The sequence below is a fragment of the Macaca nemestrina genome, chromosome 4 (genome assembly GCF_043159975.1).
Source record: "Macaca nemestrina isolate mMacNem1 chromosome 4, mMacNem.hap1, whole genome shotgun sequence".
In the NCBI taxonomy this organism is placed as follows: Eukaryota; Metazoa; Chordata; class Mammalia; order Primates; family Cercopithecidae; genus Macaca; species Macaca nemestrina.
In genome coordinates, this window is record NC_092128.1 from 59,151,010 (window position 1) to 59,169,682 (window position 18,673).

The 18,673-nt window shown below is 35.7% G+C and overlaps 1 long non-coding RNA gene across 1 annotated transcript in view; it reads left to right on the forward strand.

Annotated features, from left to right (window-relative positions):
- Positions 1 to 18,673, forward strand: part of LOC105475383 (uncharacterized) — a 168,051-nt gene that overhangs the window by 67,692 nt on the left and 81,686 nt on the right. Inside the window, exon 2 of the long non-coding RNA XR_983304.2 lies at positions 11,108 to 11,180. This is a non-coding gene — a long non-coding RNA (uncharacterized lncRNA). The remainder of the gene's footprint in view (positions 1 to 11,107; positions 11,181 to 18,673) is intronic.

Here is an 18,673-nt window from a genome sequence, read left to right on the forward strand (position 1 = left end):
CATGGGGTGCTCACTTGATGTGGTGTTCTTCCCCTTCCCCTCGGAATGGGGCTTCCTGAGAACCAAACTCTAGTGATTGTTTTTGCTCTTCTGGATCTAGCTACTGGGCTTCGGGCTGGTGCTGGGGAGGGGAGTATCTGCAAAGAGTCCTGTGATGTTATCTGTCTTCAGTTCTTGCAGCCATGGACACCAGCATTTGCTCCGGTGGAGGTCGTAGGAGAGTGAATTGGACTCTGTGAAAGTCCTTGGTGGTGTTTTTGTTTAGTGCACTGGTTTTGTGTTGGTAGGCCTCCAGCCAGGGAGTGGAGGTTTCAAGAGTCCATCAGCTGCAGTCTTATAAGGAGGTTGCAAACTTGCCCTAGGGACACCTGGTTATGTACTCAGGTTTCTCAGGTGGTGGGCAGGGCCATAGAACTCCCAAGAGATTATGACCTGTGTCTTTGGCTACCAGGGTGGGTAAAGAAAGACCACCAGGTGGGGTCAGGGATAGACATCTGGTATATTCAGAAGCATTTTATTCTTTTTGATGCTCTTTTAAATGGAATTGCTTTCTTAATTTCACTTTGGACCACTAGTATATAAAAATAAAATTAATTTTTCTATATTGATCTTGTACCCCACAACTTTGCTAAATCTATATTAGTTCTAATAGTATTTTAGTGGATGCCTAGAATTCTTCATATATAAGTTCATGTTATTTGCAAATAAAGATAATTTTTTTTTCTTTCCAATCTTGATGTCTTCAGGATAATTTTGATGATGGAGAAGAACCAGGTACTGTCAGCTAGCTGAAAGCACACAGCAAAAGACATAAATTGATGGTTGAAGTTCTGATTAAATGAATATCAGATATGTGCACTGCAAATTCTGTTTGAAGCAAAGTTGCTGACCTTTTACCTAGGGTTCCTTAAACTCCCCCTGTTTAGAAATGTCATTAATCTAAGAGTTTGAAAAGAGACTGAACGAACCTTCAGTGGAAGCAGATCAAATTAGAAGGTTATAGGTTCACAGGGGCATTGAACTTACAGGACCATAATATATATTTTACTGGCATGGCGAGAAGATTAAAATAGATGGCATCATAGTATCATGCCGTATTGACAGCATGTACATATATGTGAGCATATAAGGATAATTAATTTTATAAAAAGTCATCAAAATTAGGATGACAAGCAACCATGACCAAAAAAATCATACAAGCTTTCCTTTTTTTTGCCAGATACTGTTGCTCAAAATCAGTTTCAGCAATGTATATATATCATAGTTTAAGTATAATGTAAATAACTACCATACATATAAAACCCATATTGCAATAGAGGTTCTAAGACATTACCCAAGAAATTGTAAAACTAACTTTTATGGTTGTCCTTTTTAGACAGACCTTTCAAGAATATCCTGTAAGTATAACATACTACTTTTTTTGCCAATAATTTCCAGTAATTTCTCTTCACTTTTACCTTTGGAGGCAGTATGAGGAAATATTTGAAGTTATACTACCACAAGGTGCCCTACGAATTATTTTTTTCTCTAGGTACTTCTTGGCAGCTATCTGCATGACATGTGATACGCTCTAATCCTAGGGTTTGATAAGTCCATTTCATGGTTATAACATAAAGCTTTCTTGAAATTGTATAAGGAGAAATGAATAAAACTCACCCAGAAGATAAATGTAGAAGTTTTGGTGGGGAATCTACATTTTCCTGTTGCTAATAGTTTTAATTTACCAGACTGACTTGCTTTTAAATTACAAAATTTTTAAAGTTTCATCCAAATCATCGAAATAGGACTGAATCCTAAACTTAAAAGAAGTTCAACTTTACATTATATTAGTCTTCCCCCAACCCCAGTCTAAAAAAGAATAGACTGCATTTAATATTAATAAAGAAAAAAATGCCTTCTATTTGCATATCACATGTTTAAAGCACTCTTCATACATTATCTTGATCTACTCAAAATTCTTGCACCTTAAATTAGTGGCAATTAATAATTTTTAATAGGTCCTAAATTCCTCAAAGCCTAGTAGTGTGTTTTTAATTTGCTTTTCTTTTCTTTTGAAGTTGTGTCTTTAAAAAATTATACTTCAATGTTTCATGAAATGTGTGGCAAAACATTATTACAGCATCCCTTACTGTACGTTCATATCTATCCATTTGACTAAGCATAGAGGTATCAATGTGTTAGATGATTATAACGTTTCTTCTTACTTGCTTATAAGACTCATCTCAGATTTATCCATTCTACATTAAGTAGGTTTTAATTAAGCTACTATGAATTTAAAGTTTAATTAGCTAGTGCTTCCGGTAAAAAATATAGCTGAGAAAAAGTCGTATAGCTGCTGATAGCTTGTTGCCAGCTTGGCAGCTCATGACTGCACTGTGGTGTGCTGGGCATCAACAATTTCAGAGAATGTTAGCATCAGATGAGATCACTCTGTCACCAGAATTGGACAAGACAATGCACTACAAATGGAAACATCACAGTGACAAATATCCTTCTCTCCTGGCAAATATGAATGACTACTGCTTCTTCTCCAGTGACAATTCCAGCCCAACTTAGCGTCTCCCACCGCCTAGACAAATTAATAGGATACTCAAATACAAATTGGTTCTACTACCTGATAGTACCTAATTCCAAACAAACCAATAGTTCCTTAAACTTTCCCTCAAATTACCCAGAATAAGATTGAATTTATAATAATCCTATCATAAGTCTCTTACTTCCTTCTCCACAATTTCTGTGGTGCATGATTTTCTTTACTGTAGCAAATTAATATACATAAATGTGTTTGACTATAATCAGTATGTTTCTGGCGGTCTTTAGGTAGTGGGATTCATATGTGCAAATATACACATACTTGGTCATGTGAATTTAGAGCTACATGCAATGACAGAGGGAGATACAGATACAGACAGAAAAAAACATATGCCAGTTTCCTGGAAAGAACTTATCAAATATTTAAGAAGTGCTAGATGAACAGCTGGACACTTGCACAAAATTAATGAAGAATAGCAATTTTCTGGCCAACACATTATAATATAACTAGGATTGGGTGATCCTGCTTGGTTTGAAAGAGACGGCAAAGCAAAGAACCCTATACGAGCTTTGAATTTTAAGAAAGTGAACGTCTATTCCAGGAAAGCATTACTCTTTAAATGCTACAAAATCTTGGAAAAGCACAAACAATTGTCAATCCCCACCACTCTGGTGTTTTATGAAGAGCTGATCCTGAGCCACTGGAGGCTCCCCTGGAAGTTTCTTCTTCACTTCTTATTCAGGTCTGTTAAAATTTTGCTGTTTTCAAACATGATGTTTCTTTGTTCCTAATGTTCCTGTGTAACTATAGTCTTTCGGGCACACAATGAGGAAATTGGCCTTCAGACCTTATTTTAACACTCAATATTTGTAGCCACTGTGCTCAAATAGTCTTTTCAGTCAGGTCTCATTTCTCATTAGTTCCAGGATAAGCCAAGGATTTCAGTCCAATTTGCTGTGAGCCGTGGTACCATTTTGAATTCTTCTCAGACCCTTTCTGCTTCCATCAGTTTGGTTTGTCACACTGACATCTGGTGGACGAGACGTTTGGTCCCAAACACTTCATCACGAGACTTCATTTCAAATCACTCACTGCTGTAGATCAAACAAATGGTTGCCAATAAAGTGTTTGGCTATTTGAACTCTTGTTTTTGTTTTTTTCTTGTTCTCCACCGCTTCACCAATCTCAACTAGTTTTCTTCAGCCTCCCAGGAGCTCTCAAATTTTCTCAAGACAGGAGTCACAAGAACAAATGCAGATTTATATGTCAGTAGTGATCAACCAACTTAGATTGTGCCTGTATGTAGGTATTAATTTTAATCCTTGATTAATTTTACTGGTTCAGCTAATCTAGATGGATTTTATGAACAGATACAGTCTTAAGTAGAGGCAAATCCAATATTTTTCTTTAAACTGTGAAGACAATTGAAACTGTTACAGGAATGGAGGTCATCTACTAATAGAAAGCTGTGAAATATACTTGTAGCACAGATTTTGTTTTTGAGTCCGCCTACATTTGTAGCAAAGATTTCAAAGGCATTCACTTTTTTTCTTCACAAATTAAATGGGCAACCCATTCTTGATTAATTAAATAATACATCGTAAATGAAAAGATTTAAATGATTTTTACATTATGAAGGATTCTGAATTAGTATTTATCTTTATAATTATCTGTCATGTTAAAGATTTAGGCATCAGTAAATGAAGCCCCGTAAGATGTGTACATGGAATGCTGACAGTGAAAAGTCTAGTGAAACGGTAGCTTCTCTAGGAAATGCATTGAATTTGATTCTATCAGAAATAATGTATCCTATAAGATTTATAATTATTAGATAAACCATTTAAAAGTAGATACCTTCATTGTTTGCTAGTATGCAGTAAAAATGGGAAAATACAAAACAAACAGCATAGTCAATAGTTTTTTAATGAAATAAAAGTTAAATAGAATCAGTTCTTGTGAAATAGAGAAAACTTAATTTTAGATATTCCCGTGACAGTAAAGATGGTATAACAATAAGCCAACTAAAGAGCTTCTGCACAGCAAAAGAAACTACCATCAGAGTGAACAGGCAACCTACAGAATGGGAGAAAATTTTTGCAATCTACTCATCTGACAAAGGGCTAATATCCAGAACCTACAAAGAACTCCAACAAATTTACAAGAAAAAAACAAACAACCCCATCAAAAAGTGGGCAAAGGATATGAACAGACATTTCTCAAAAGAAGACATTCATACAGCCAACAGACACATGAAAAAATGCTCATCATCACTGGCCATCAGAGAAATGCAAATCAAAACCACAATGAGATACCATCTCACACCAGTTAGAATGGCAATCATTAAAAAGTCAGGAAACAACAGGTGCTGGAGAGGATGTGGAGAAATAGGAACACTTTTACACTGTTGGTGGGATTGTAAACTAGTTCAACCATTATGGAAAACAGTATGGCGATTCCTCAGGGATCTAGAACTAGATGTACCATATGACCCAGCCATCCCATTACTGGGTATATACCCAAAGGATTACAAATCATGCTGCTATAAAGACACATGCACACGTATGTTTATTGCGGCACTATTCACAATAGCAAAGACTTGGAATCAACCCAAATGTCCATCAGTGACAGACTGGATTAAGAAAATGTGGCACATATACACCATGGAATACTATGCAGCCATAAAAAAGGATGAGTTTGTGTCCTTTGTAGGGACATGGATGCAGCTGGAAACCATCATTCTTAGCAAACTGTCACAAGAACAGAAAACCAAACACCGCATGTTCTCACTCATAGATGGGAACTGAACAATGAGATCACTTGGACTTGGGAAGGGGAACATCACACACTGGGGCCTATCATGGGGAGGGGGGAGGGGGGAGGGATTGCATTGGGAGTTATACCTGATGTAAATGACGAGTTGATGGGTGCTGACAAGTTGATGGGTGCAGCACAGCAACATGGCACAAGTATACATATGTAACAAACCTGCACATTATGCACATGTACCCTAGAACTTAAAGTATAATAATAATAAATAATAAATAAATAAATAAATAAAAATAAAAGAGCACTGAATGAGAAAAAAAAATAAATAACTGATGTTTACCACACTACTTATCCACAATGTCTACAAACACTCCCTAAGCTTCAAAAATGCAAAATAAAAAATTTACTTTGAATTGCAAAAAAAAAAAAAAAAAAAAAAACAATAAGCCAGAGGCATGAGACACTTTCTAGTTGATTTTAAATACTGCAGTTTTATTTTCTCAATCTACACTTTTAAGTAATACTACACAGAGAATGTAGTGGGCTCATTAACTACAGTAAATGTAAAACAGAAACATACTACTGAAATAGGCATTTTTTAAAAATCATCTTCCTAGTCAGGATAAATTTACTCTCTGCATCTCAAATTCTTATATGTACTGCAGACATACTAAGATTAGGAACGTATTAATAACAAAAGTAAACAGTAAGAGTGACACCTTTTATCTAATGAGTGCTTTGTGCCTTCAATTCTATCTTGCTAGGGCATCAAACCAGAGAGAGAAAAAAGACACCTGTTTTTTTTAGACAAAACTAAACAAAATTTCTCTGAGGTCAGGAGAAATAAGGGTGACCAGTCAAGAACTATCACCACCAATTTTTCCTTAGATAAGGGGATTCATCCTTCTGTTGTAACTTCATCTACACCATGGAATACAGTGCAGTCATAAAAAAGAATGAGTTCATATCCTTTGCAGGGACATGGATGAAGCTGGAAGCCATCATTCTCAGCAAACTAACACAGGAGCAGAAAACCAAACACTGCATGTTCGTACTCATAAGTGGGAGCTGAGCAATAAGAACACATGGACACGGAGCGGAACATCACACACCGGGGCCTGTCGCGAGGTGGCAGGGGGAGAGCATTAGGAGAAATACCTAATGCATGTGGGGCTTAAAACCTAGATGACCGATTGATAGGCATGTTTATAGATAGCAAATTGGAGAATAAAAAGCACAATGGATTTTTCTCTGGAGCAAATCGTCCTGCTACACAATGGTGGTTAAAATTGATACCATTCTTGGAAAGTAATCTCCTCAAATGTCTCTGTTAAAGACCCCAAGCAAATGCTGGCAATTAAATGAACAATTTTATAATTTTGTTCTAGAGTACAAATTAAAGTTTAAATGTAGTGTGCATCAATACATTTATTTAGAAAAAACTAGTTTTAATGTGAGTCAAGGTTGAGCTCCTATTTGAGAAGTTTTCCTAGTATAGTCAACAAAAGAGTTTTGATTAAATTATAATATTTTGGTAAACACTCATAGCCATTTAACATTTTTATTCTGATTGCATAAAATGAGTGTTGCAATAAAACCAGTTTGACACTTGTTTCATTGTCTCATGTTTATGATATTTGTAAGATATTTCAATAAATTTATATATATAAGAATATTTATATACTATGTGTACAAATAAGAAAAATATGAAAGCTCAGAACAAAAAGGAGATTAAATTATCCACTAAATTCTTGCTGGGTATGCAATCTTCCTGAAAATTATTACCTTGAGTCCTTTCTGCCTATTATATTCCTTGAAAACCCATCACCCAGGGTTTCTTAGCTAATTAAAGGTACAAAATAATTACCGATACCAATCATCTTTGTTCTACATAAATGTCTTTTGTCTTAATCTTAGCTCCTGGGGTTTACTGACCAGTGTAGTTGCTTTGTTTGCAACTTTTAAACGCCGGCATATTTAAAACTGATTCAGGAAGCATGTTTTAAAAAGCAGATTTCTAGGCACCACACTTAGAGATTCTAATACATTATGTCTGTTGAGGCCCTAGGAATCTGCATTTTAATTTGTATCTGCAGCTGATTGTGAGGTAGGCTCACAAGCAAAACTTAAAGAATCCTGTGGATACTTCATAAGAATGATAAAGAGCTGGGCAAATGAAGTAAGTTAAATAGTGTATTGTTTCATGCCCCAGTAGTTTCCGAAATTTTATAGTAGAGTTTTGTTCTTCAACAGGACCTTCGCAGTTAATATAAATTTGAAAGTTGAGAGCACCTACAATTCATGAGCAAAAAAGGGAGACCATACACCTTTTCTTCTTGGTTCACTGTTAATTTGATCAGAGAGACTTAGAGGGATGTCAAATGGCCAAAGGTTTAATAGCAATCATTGGCTTCTGATTGGCATGTTGGAACTGGTACCGTATGCCAGTAATCTTAGTTGAGTGAGCACTTTCCCAGACAGATCTCTTTGCCACTTTAGGCCATTAGTATCTGTGCACAGCCAGATCAGGAATTGCACATATAGCAGATTGGAACTGTGATAGGAAGTGACTGAAGTCACCCAGTAGGATACTAGAGGCATTAATAAATACTGTTGGCAGATCAAACTTGATATGCTAAAATTTGCTATTTCAGAACATTTTGAGGTTAAAAGAAAAATTAAAAAGCCACATCTTTGAAGGCAACTGAGTTTATGATTAAGTTATGATTTAAATTGATTGTGTGTGTGTGTTTTCTGTTACTAGCACTCTGACCAAGTCTGAATTCACCAATAAAAAAGGGATAATGATGCCTATTGTGTAAGACTGCTGTGAAGATTAAAAGAGGCCAAAAACTTAAAAATGCTTTGCAGAGTCCCAGGGAAAAAATGTGTACAAATGTATATGTATTTTTCTTACTCGTTCCAGTTTGTTTGTTATGAATACATTTTGAATCTCTTTCCTCAATTTCAGCTGATGTGTCTAAATCTCCTTTTTACTTTTATTGAAAAAAGATTATCAGTAGTTTTAAAAAAGTGTTAGGGAATAATCAGGATATAAAAGAAAATTGAATTGTAGCCTGTTGTAGACAGGAGGATTTTTGATACTTGTTTTCTGTCATATAAACAGCATTTATTTTCCCTTTGACAACTTTTGAAGAAAATATTCAAATAAACCCAGATATCTTTTATAACTATTGAGTGCTGTTAATTTTACTTGGATATTAGAAATAAATTTATACTATTTTATTTGAAAATCATAACATACACTTAAATATAATTTTACAGGTTTTTACTGAGAAACACATATTTACATTTTATTATGAAAATAGGATGTATAAGAAAGAAAATAAGTAACTTTCCAAATATACTTGTTTTCTATAAGATGAAGCCAACTTTCTCACTAATCATTTTTTATTTTAGATTTTTCGCTTACAACTTTCCTTGGTTTAAAATGACTTAGATCTCATTTTTTTAAAGACACAAATATGCTTTATGTAGGTGATGTTATAATATTTGCACAGAACCATTTAACAACCGCAATAAAGAATGATACAAAAAGTTTAGATTAAAGAAAGTTTAGATTAAAAATTAAATTCTTGGTAAAAGAATTCCGTAATAAGAAGTTGAATGTTGGCCGGGCGCGGTGGCTCACGCCTGTAATCCCAGCACTTTGGGAGGCCGAGACGGGCAGATCACGAGGTCAGCAGATCGAGACCATCCTGGCTAACACGGGGAAACCCCGTCTCTACTAAAAAAATACAAAAAAATTAGCCGGGCGAGGTGGCGGGCGCCTGTAGTCCCAGCTACTAAGGAGGCTGAGGCAGGAGAATGGCGTGAACCCGGGAGGCGGAGCTGATAGCCGAGATGGCGCCACTGCACTCCAGCCTGGGTGACAAAAAGAGACTCCGTGCCAAAAAAAGAAAAAAAAAAATTGAATGTTTATACAAATCTTACCCTAAGAACAACATTTGAAAGGTCGTCAGTTTATCTTAAATTGTTTTCAAGTGGATTTGGTTACTAACGTGAAAGAAAAGGCTTTCATCTGAAGACAGTTTCAGTTTCTGAAGTTGTCCCATACAATTGACTTCTCTACATTGTTGTCGTGATTAATTTCTAATATAGTCTTAATATTAGGTTGGTGCAAAAGTAATTGTGGTTTTTGCCATTTACAATGAAGACTTCAAAAATCATCCGATACGATGAAATATAAAACCCTTCAGGTATTAATACACAAGTATAATTATGAACTATCTTGGGGGTCTGAAATTACATTTTAACTCTTTGATGTAATTTAAATGCTCCCAACTTAAAGTACCTTTTAAAATTAAAACATTTGTTAGAATATTCTAAAATCAAGATCTATAATGACAAGAGCCAAACTACATGATTATTAAGACCTACAGTGTTTCATTGTAGAAATAAGGGAAAACTGCCTGGTGAATCTGCAGTTCACCTACCAGCTTTTGTACTAATTAGGAAATTAAACGCAGGGCTTGCCAGCAGTGTTGCTTCGTTGAAAACAAAATATGAAAAAAAAGTGCATATATGATAAACTTGGGTAGACCCAAGTTTGAGTAGAAAGCATTGTCTAAATAGTCACTGCTTTTCATCAGATAGGGATGCATTTATTATATTTGTATTCTCTACTCTCTAAATTTGAAAAATATTCCTAGTGAAGAGATTAACTTTAAAAACGTGACTAAGAATGATGTTCGTATTTTTTTTTCTTCTCAATTCATGTTGCCAGCTTCTAAAATGTCTAGGTACAATTAGGTTATTTATAAGAAGTGATGTATCCTTAGACCATGTTATGAATTATACTTATGTATAGAGAGAGAGTTGACCAAAAATGGCAGAAGGTTAGAATAATAAGTATAAATTTTGAAATATTTCATCATTAAATATTTTCTTTGAGTACCACGGTCTTTTTTTTTCTTCACTTCTTTTAGTCTGGAAATTGATAATTTCTTTTAAAACAAGTGTGGCTGTATGTAATATAATACTATAGTTCAACTATTTATAAATTTTTATCATGTGTTCCTTTCCAAAATGCATGCATGTAAGATTACAAATGTACATATTCTCAGCCAATTCTGCTATTTCCTACAAAATATTTATGAAAGACTTATTGGCAAATGTAAACTATAGTGTAGCTCACCTAATGTACAAAATGTAATACTTGTCTAAAAAATATTTTTAAAATAAAAATTTTGCTATTCTTTCATGAACTGAAATGTAATGTTATAAAATACTTGTATATGTTAACTATTAGAAAAGTATAGAATAAAGTTTGAAGAATGCAGGCGTTATTGAAAATAGTCAAATTTTCAATAAGCTTCCAAGAATATTGCAGATATCTACATTTTCTTCATTTTAAGAACAAGAATCTCATTTAACTTAGTTGAATGAACATAAGGCCTCGGGGATATCATTTCAGTGTCACTTCATATCAAACCAATACATTAAAACCAGTGTTCCAAATATTCTAACCTATTCAAGCAAAAAACATTCACCAAAGTAAAATGCAATGTAAAAGGCACTATAGAGTAGTTTCAAAGTAACAACTGTCCTATGGTTAGTCACATGAATATTTAGAATAAAGGAAAAAGTAATGAAATGGAAACGTAGAGAAAGAGAACTCTGAATATGCTTAAATGTGTACAAATAACAGTCAATTTGCAAATAACACAAACTCATATATCAGTCAACAACAAGGAGTTTTGGTTGATAAAAAAAGAAGGAGTCCTAATATAAAATTAATTTCCTCTGTTTCTTTTTCTTTTGTTTTGTTTTAAATTTGTTCCCTAGATCTGTTTTGTGGGAAAGGAAAGGAGTGACTCTACTGAACGTCTGTAATACCCAGCTGCACGTTGGCATTTGGGTAAGATTTGATTGATGGCGTACTTGAATGTAGATTTACAAATGTGGCCCAAGGCCAGTTTTCCCTTATTTCTACAATGAAGCACTGTAAGTCTTAATATTAAGTGTTTACTGGAAAGGAGAATAAGAAAGCAGTTTCTAGCAACACGCAGAGAATGAAAACAGGTAAATTAATCAGTATTACTACCTACCCATAGGTCCCACAGCTTATCATAGATATTCCAACCATGAAATGCTAGCTACTCAATAGTACAGAAAAATTGCCTTAAAATAGCCTGCCAGTGCTATTACCCTAGTGCTGTCAATTGGATACTCTCAAAACTTATGTTTTGTCTACTAATCCTTTTGTGGGGTTTTTTGTATGTTTATTTGTTTTACATTTGGGTTCTCTCTTTGTTAAAATTCAAAAGGTATAACATGGTTTGATTAGAGGCTTCTAAAACAGCACATCGAAAACCTTATGGTCTGGAAACTATTTATGGTCTTGAGAATTGTTACAGAGTAATAAACACATTTTTTTACCTTTGCCTAAAATTTGTATATCTGTCTATACAAAAAAGAAAATCTTGTAATTCTACTTTCAAACCTATTAAATTAATGGGAGAGATTGCAACTAATATTTAGTACTTTTCCACAAAAGTTTGAAAGGATGGCTAAACTTTACCATGAGGTAAATAACAACACATCACAGTTGAAATTGACAGATGTGGAAAGGTGAAGTTCATGTTATTAATTTCCTGGAATCACTTAAACTTTCAGAAATATGCCTTTACTTCCGTCAGTGAAAGACTTTCCCATCTATGAATCAAAATCTGATATTTTTAAAAGATCAGCTTACCAGAACTATTATTTATTTAACAAGAGAAAAAGATATTCCTAATGTGAAACTATGCTTAAGTTTAAAATGGCCCAAACTCTTCATCATGTTTTGATTTGTATCCCGATGATGTCAAGAATACCTCTTAGCCCTTATAAAGATATTACTCATGTTTTTTCTCCTTTGTGTTCCCCATGGAAGTTTACTTTATTGGACATACTATGCTCTTCTTATTTCTAGCTTACCTTGCTTTTTTAAAACACTATTTGATAATATAAATAGTAATAATAATATGACTACATATTAGCATAGCCCTTTTAAATTAGCAAAGCTTTCTTGTAGACGTAATTTAAAATTATAATCACATAAATTGTATAAAATATGTAGAATAGGAGTGTATATTCAAAAGCTCCATAAATGGATCAAATTTATTAGCTAGATAATAGATAAGAAAGAGCTGGAGTTGGAACTCTGAAAGCCTAACTCCAAACCTAGAGATTCTTCCTGGTTGACTCACCACGACTGGCTTCCAAAGCATGCTTCATATACCTTTTCTATTCACTTATGTAAGTATCTCATAATGTTACTGAATATAAATTAGAAAGTATATCATCAAATGTGATCAGAGACTCTACGTGATCAAAATATGGATGAAATTAGAGAGAATCTCTCTAAAACATTTTTGTCCAGAAACATAAATATCCATAAACTGCTAAAACTTTGAACGTAATTTTTATTGTTGTTATTTAAGATTATTTGATTCCTTATTTCAAATTCTAACTGACAACACAAATAACCTTTAAACCTTTAAGGGAAAGAAGTTAAATTCTAACACTTAGGAAAAAATAAAGGTGAAATGTAAAATTCCAGTATGCTCTAAAATAAAAAAATACTAAACAAACAAACAAAAAGCAAATATGCACTTACAAATACAGAAGAGCATTTAATAAAATCTATTTATGAGATTCTCCACAAACATACAGAGTTAATGTAAATAACTGATGCTAACACGTAGTGTTGATCCCAACACTATGGTTATTGGTAGTTCAATAAACATTGATTTTTGGAGGAAATAATCACAAATTAAGGTGAATAATATAAAGTGGAATAAATAACTAATATTTGCTGAATTTGTTTTTGTGAGGTTATTCTAATTCTCATACAGGAAAACAAAAATATATCCAGAATAATGTCATTATATAGACCTTTAATAAGAAACAAGAAATCTGTTTAATAGTAAAAATAAATGTATGTGTTAAGGTAAAAAAAAGTTTGGATGCTGAGATAGAATACTTTCCACTTTTGTGGTTGACAAATGCCAGGATTATTTTATAGCAATTACATTTTGTAGGTCCATTGCTTTCACATTTCAGTTGTCATGATAATGTTAATTGTATAACATCCATCATAAATTTAAAAGGGCAAACAATGTTCCATTTGAAAAAGACTTTGATAATTTATAGGAAAAAAAAAAAACCTTGAAGTCTATACAAGACTTATACAGAATTCTTAACCCTTTTAATCACAAAAGCATTTTTTTCATTCCCTCAGCCAGAGACAATGACAACAGAATTTTAAATCATTTTCATCTAGGCTTTCAAAAATTTGAGAGCCATGCAGTTTTATTTTTAAAACACTGGTAAGTAATTATACATGACTCTGATGCTATACATTTGCAATATTAACCCTTGATGGGTTTTTAAATAATCTATACATGGGCTGTTCACTCCTGAGCAACCTTTTATGTCCTCATTCAGAAATGCTTCCAAAAGTTGGAGTTTGAATTGTAGCCTTTGTCGTAGTCAGTAAAATCAGGCAGGGAACGGTGGCTCACGCCCGTAATCCCAACACTTTGGGAGGCCGAGGCTGGTGGATCCCCTGAGGTCAGGTGTACGAGACCAGCCTGGCCAACATGGTGAAACCCCGTCTCTACTAAAAATACAAAAATTAGCCAGGCATGGTGGGGCATGTCTGTAATCCCAGCTACTTGGGAGGCTGAGACGGGAGAATTGCTTGAACCCAGTAGGCAGAGTTTGCAGTGAGACGAGATCACGCCACTGCAATCCAGCCTGGGTGACAGGGCAAGACTCTGTCTCAAAACAAAGCAAAACAAAACAAAATCAATAAAATTGTGTAGGAAAAACTTGCTTTCACCTTGTTTTTCCTCTACTCTCACATCACAGTAATGATCACACAGAAGACTTCTGTGACCAAATGAATGAGGGTTTTTTCCCCACATACCAAGCAGCAGACACCAACTGGTTGTCGTCTAATTCAGTTCCGACACTCTCTACCTAGAGATAGTGTCAGATCCCACAGGTTGAGGGCTCAGTCTCCAAGACTGCTCCCTCACACACACCCAGTTGCAAGTCTGGGCCTACAGAAGTTCTGATCAATCAGCTTTAAGTTGGGGTTCCCATGAACCAAATCAAAGTTGGGTTTGATTAATTTGCTGGAGAGGTTCAAAGAACTCAGGGAAACACGTTTACCAGTTTATTATAAAGGTTACTGCAATTGACACAGATGAAGAGACACATAGGGCAAGGTATTGGGAAAGGGGCAATTTCCCAAGTTCCAGGGAGGAACTTTCGCGCCCTCCCTGGCTGTGCCACCCTCCAGGAACCTCCACGTGGTCAACTCCCGAAGCTCATTGAACCCTACCTCTTGGGTTTTTATGGAAGCTTCATGACATCCACATTCCTTCCCCCAGTGTATAGGGTGGAACTCTCTCATGGGAGGGTCCTAAGACCCACAGTGAGAAAGGTGGAGAAACATTAGAGTGAAAGGAGGGGAGGAGAAGGTCAGAGGCCTGCCTTGAGGTCTAACATAGCCAACGCTGTAACAAAAAGCTATAACAATGCCTATGGGAGTTACAAGCCAGGAACCATGGATGAAAACCAGTATATATCATAACACTACAAAAAAAAAAAAAAGGAAATTTATCAGTTAACGATATTACTGGGCCTGGTGGCTTACACCTGTAATCTCAGGGCTTTGGGAGGCAGAAATGGGAGGATTGCTTGAGGCCAGAAGTTTGAGATCAGTCTGGGCAACATAGTGAGATCCCATCTTTACAAAAAATAAAATAAATTAGCCAGGTGCACTAGTGGTGCCTCGTGCCTGTAGTCCCAGCTACTTGAGAAGCTGAGGTGTGAGAATTGCTGGAGTCCAGGAGTTCCAGGCTGCAGTGAGCTGTGATCATGCCACTGCACTGTAGCCCAAGTGACAGAACAAGAACCGGTCTTAAAACAAAAGCAATTAAAAAAATACATTATTTCATAATAACATTTTTTTCTTGTCATTCTACTAAAAGTGTTAAGATCTATTATCAGATAGGATAATAATGAGTCGTTAATGCATGTTTGCAATGGAGTAATTTATATTTGCAAAGCTTCAGAATCTAAAGTCAAAGGAAGGGGAGGAGAAGCAAAAGAAAGAGGAGGTGGAATAATAGGAAAAGAAGGAGGGGGGAGAATAACATTTCGATTGCCTATGGCATTAATACATTCATTTATAAAGTAAGTATGAAGTATGTTTAAATATTGTCAAGAATTAAACTAATGCACAATATATTATTTCATAATAATTATTAAATTAATCCAAATTTGTATAAATAAGGATTTAAATTATCATTAAATTAACCAGTTGTTTAAATTTGCTTTACTTTTACTCTCAAATGGCAAAGAAAATTTTTCTCTTATTAGTAACTTATGGAAGCAAAAGGGTAAAAAACGGGTTTGAAAATATTACTCTAAACAATAGTGGCCGGGCGCGGTGGCTCACGCCTGTAATCCCAGCACTTTGGGCGGCCGAGGCGGGCGGATCACAAGGTCAGGAGATCGAGACCACGGTGAAACCCCGTCTCTACTAAAAAAATACAAAAAAATTAGCCGGGCGCGGTTGTGGGCGCCTGTAGTCCCAGCTACTCGGGAGGCTGAGGCAGGAGAATGGCGTGAACCCGGGAGGCGGAGCTTGCAGTGAGCCGAGATCGCGCCACTGCACTCCAGCCTGGGCGACAGAGCGAGACTCCGTCTCAAAAAAAAAAAAAAAACAATAGTAAGTTATTTTTCATCAACATTTGGTTGAATGATCTAAGTCCTTTTGGACTGTCGAACTATCAGCCCTGATGGAATAGTGCATCCATTTTCAATGATGAACAATGGATTTTTACAGTTCAGGGCTTTGGCTCCTTTCCATGAAGTATAGAAAACGCGTTGCAGAAAATAATGCTGTAAAACAAAACCAGCCAGGAGTCAGAGTCAGGAGATTCTTTTACTTTTTTTTTTTTTTTTCATAGATGTCTTGGATATTTGGGTCATGTTCTAAACTTAGCTCAGAGATGTAATACTGTCTAGTAGGGGGCTCAATTTTCAGTCTGTGTGTAGGAGATTTCTAAAGATTTACATTCTAAATTCTTAAATCAATTAAAGTCCTAATGTGTATTCTCTAGCTGCAGAGCCTTCATCCCATTCTAACACAAGAAGCATAACTCTACAACCTTTGTAGTATTTAGCTTGTATCATTTGCAAGAGAAACTGGGCATTGTCTTACAGAGCTGGTACTCAGGATCGTAACATGATTTTTCTTCTTTTTTCTCCATGGAAATGTCTACCCCATGGTGTTTAAACATGACATTGTGAAGAATAATCAGTAGAGACTTTAGCTGAGCCAGGCAGTTACTGTTTTCTTTTGAAATAGATGATCAATAACATTCTCCCCTCTTGTATTTTGTTTCCCTCTTTTTTAAAGGGAATCAGAAACTTAACTACTTCTAAATATAACAATATAAATTTAAAAAGGAACTATACTGTTAGGTACCAAGAAATGTGTAAATTTTGTGTTTTCTTCAATTATGATTGTCTCAGAAATGTACCCTGCATACCAATAATGGGTTGAAAGCTACTGCAGCATGATATCCATGTTGCAATTGGCCAGCATCATCTTTGTTCACTATTTTTGAAGTTTTCTGAGACAAAATTTTGCTTACCTTCTTCCCATCCTCTTTGCCTCTCTCTTACCTCTTGCATTCGATGTTTCCCTTTCATCTCTCTTCTTTCTGTATTTAATTGGTCATTTAAAAGTCCTGTTCTCCTTTTCTTAGTAGATCTCATCTTTCAGGAGTCCCCTGAATCCACACATGGCAAATGTTTCAAATTTATACATTTTAATAGTCACTTGGGTGCTATATGAAGGAGTGGGAAAGATAGCAGACACTTTCTCTGGCCTTTTCCTTGCTCCTCATTTTGGCCAGATCACCATCAGCAACTCTGATTAAGCTGTTCTCCTTTAGCACTGAATTTAATTATTTTCTAAAATCCAAAGACTTTGCAGAAAAGTGTTCTTTTCCTATCATATCTCTATAACATTTTTCATCCTCTGATGATTCTGAATCATTTCTAACTAGTGGCATCTTTGCTATGATTGTAACTCATAAACAGCATCTGAGTTATGCAACATGGCTTAGGTAGAGAAAGTGGCAAATATTTTTTGGCTCTAACCAAATTTCCTATTTCTGTTTTCATAGTCTACATACAGAAAGAAAACAAAGCCCTGAGCAAGAAACCTGCTATGTGGGTGTCAGTACCTTGAAAGCCAGGATGGGTACAAGCTGTTCAGAGGCTTTAAGCCTATCAATTAATGTCTTCCCCAAAGCTATGGTCAACCACACTCTGCAGAAGTATGCTAAATAGGCATTGTGCAAGTATTGCTCATTCACAGGCAAAAAATTTTCCTTTCTGTTCTTGTGCAGTCTTACATGAATAAGGAGTTGGAAACAGCTTCCTGTGCTACATGAAACAGAACTCCTGGGTTAAAATTAGTCCCAGCAATGCCCGTAATTAGCGATATAATATGACATGTGTTGCTTACCCTCTCTGGCCCTCGCTTTTCTCATTTTGAAGGTTGTTCTTGACCAAAAATATATGGCATTAAAGTTTTAGCAAACGAAAGCCATTTCTCTTTCTTCCATGACTGAATCTGAAATGAGCTGGGACTGATAGAAAATTTTGTCTGTGTTAAGAAATCACACGGTTACTTAACTACCACCACCACCTCACCCCTCCAATCAACCACCACCAAAACTGATTTACTTATTTATGTATGTATTTATGGAGATGGAGTTTCACCTGTCACGCAAGCTAGAGTGCAGTGGCGCAGTCATGGCTGACTGCGACCCCGACCTCCCAGACTCAAGTGATTGTCTCACCTCAGCCTCCTGAGTACCTGAGACTACAGGCACGTGCCACTACATCTGGCTAATTTTTTTAAAATGTTTTTTGTAGAGACAGGGTTTCGCCACAGTACCCAGGCTGGTCTCAAATTCCTGGGCTCAAGCCATCCTCCCACCTCAGCCTCCCAAAGTGCTGAGATTACAGGTGCGAGCCATTGGGCTATAAAACCTGGCTTGTAAGAGTGATTTCCATCTCACTTTGGAACATTTGGTTTCTGATCACAACTGGTTGGATCATGGATGGCTGTTGAATCCAAGAGCAGACAAGCAAAATCATGGGTCATGGCCCAAATGGCCTGGATAGAAAGGAAAAATTATATGACTTGATTTTTGTCTAGAAATATAGAAGAGCATGGAACAGTTTGAAACTGCTGAAGCTGAAATGATATGAGAGGAGGACATGGGGCGACTAGGCCAAATTTATTAAGAAACCTCAAATATGAATAAG